The sequence below is a fragment of the Periplaneta americana genome, chromosome 1 (genome assembly GCF_040183065.1).
Source record: "Periplaneta americana isolate PAMFEO1 chromosome 1, P.americana_PAMFEO1_priV1, whole genome shotgun sequence".
Taxonomy (NCBI): domain Eukaryota; kingdom Metazoa; phylum Arthropoda; class Insecta; order Blattodea; family Blattidae; genus Periplaneta; species Periplaneta americana.
Genome location: NC_091117.1, coordinates 19320540 through 19322865, shown reverse-complemented (window position 1 = coordinate 19322865; position 2326 = coordinate 19320540). Strand labels below are relative to the sequence as shown.

The window sequence follows — 2326 nt, the reverse complement described above, 5'->3', positions numbered from 1 at the left end:
TTTGGAAATATGCTCTGTAAGTGCTGGTAACTCCTTGTGAATCACCCTGCATGTAAAAACAACGACTGTACCAGCAGCAGTAGCAATAGCATTAGCAATAGCAGTAGCAGCAACAATAGTAGTAGCAGCATTAGTAACATTAGCAGTAGTAGTAGCAGCTACAGTAATAGCAATAACAGCAGCAGTAGTAGGCCTAGAAGCAGTATTTGCATCAGTGGAAGTAGTATTGTAGTCAAAGAGCTGCAAAATAGCGCTTACAACCGGTTTATATTCGACCGGTTAGAGAACATCCGTCAAGGTCGGGCAACCGGCCGAATATTCGATTTTTAACCGATTACCCCTTATACTTTGCAGGTAGACAGAACACTAGGCGCACTTCATCATACATGAAAACGACATTTTCCGAGTACACAAACGGAGTAACAATTGAAGGAAATTTATTTTGTCTTATTAAAAAACCTGTTTGCTTAATATAGGTCTACAATAATTGTTATTGACTGGACGCTCTAACAGACTTATCTTCATAACTAATACATAAATGAACAAATGCACACAGGTAACAAAGGAAATAAGTGTAATGCAGAATATGAACTCTGGCGCGTAAAGAAATGCAAGAATAAAATAAATTACAATTACTTACTAAAGAGAAGAGCAAATAAGTACATAGGCCTACATTCTAGTTTAATATTTACACTTCAAACTCAAAATGCATACCTCTAAAACAGTAGTTGTTAATATATAATGCCTTTTAATACTCTAAAGAGCTGCATTATTATTTCATTAATAAATCTTTTTTAAGAAGATAGAGTGTTGAATAATTTCGAGGGAAAAATTGTTCCGGGGCCGGGTATCGAACCCGGGACCTTTGGGATCTTTGTCAGCCCACTTTGAGGTATGTGGATATAGCGGGAGGAATTGGATCGGTGTCGGGTAGAATTCACGGGTAGCTCAGTTGGTAGAGCGTTGGTACGTTAAACCAAAGGTCCCGGGTTCGATACCCGGCCCCGGAACAATTTTTCCCTCGAAATTATTCAAATCAACTTTACAGGGAGTTATACCTGAAATCTTGATTTGCATAATACACGTCACTGTTCGTTAACAGAAAACCACAATGTAAGTCATACGGAGTTAGTGTGCACTCGAAGTTGGTTGCTTGACGGTTGTCAGCCCACTTTGAGGTATGTGGATATAGAGGGAGGAATTGGATCGGTGTCGGGTAGAGTTCCCGGGTAGCTCAGTTGGTAGAGCGTTGGTACGTTAAACCAAAGGTCCCGGGTTCGATACCCGGCCCCGGAACAATTTTTCCTCGAAATTATTCAAATCAACTTTACAGAGAGTTATATCTGAAATCATGATTTGCAAGATAGAGTGTTATTAACAAAAAGAGAAGCTCAAATGCTTGTACTTTCACGAAGCATGTTGCTGCCCTTGAAGGTACCCAACTATAATACCTAGACTGGATGAATGAATCAATCAATGAGTCTATGAATGAATCAACGAATTAATCTATCAATTAGTGCATCAATGAATGAAAATCAATCCATACATAAATGAATCAACGAATCGATGTGTGAATGAATCAATGAGTCGATGGATAGATGAATGGATGTATGATTAATTGATTGATTGATTGTACTGAGAGAGGAAGAGTTATCAATTAAATGGTAGGCCTTGCAAGGGCTCTTGGAACTTCTGCATGTCTCAATGTGGTCTGCCTTTGCCGTCACCCACAAAGAATGAGAAACGACTCGAATATTCGTTAAACCGACCCTGAGGCACTTCGCGAGATGGGAGAGCTTTGTTTATTGACTATAGCGCCAGGCGTTCAATAGCAATATATAATTTCTATTTTTCGTAACCGATTGTGCACGACTCTTTTGTAGTAGACTCCATGACTCCACAGCAGTGGCTCCAAAACTTTTTGAAGGCCAGAACCACTTTTCAGCCAGATTTCTGACTGCGGCCCCACCTCCCCGAATTACCGGTACTTAATACGATAATAGTACATTATGCAACGAGCCTATAATGAAGGTAATTAAGAAGTGAGTATGGATATTTATGAAACGAGCGCAAGCGAGTTTCATAATTTTCATACGAAACTTCTTAATTATCATTATAGGCGAGTTTCATACGACTTTTTATGCTCGACTATATTTCTAACTTGATATTATTAATTTTCTTTGTATCTGACCTTGACCAATGTCCCGTATGTTGTGAGATGTGCGCAGACGCGAAAGTATTGATTTTTCCGAGGAACAGATGTTCACATCGACATTGCTAGGTCATAAGAACCTACAGAGATAACACTGAAATTAAATTAGACATT

At 39.1% G+C, this 2326-nt stretch overlaps 1 non-coding gene across 1 annotated transcript; it reads left to right on the top strand.

The window, feature by feature from the left end:
- Positions 1-1223: 1223 nt before the first annotated feature.
- TRNAN-GUU (transfer RNA asparagine (anticodon GUU)) lies at positions 1224-1296 on the top strand. Its single transcript has one exon. It is a non-coding gene; the product is annotated as a tRNA-Asn (tRNA).
- The last annotated feature ends 1030 nt before the right edge of the window (positions 1297-2326 follow it).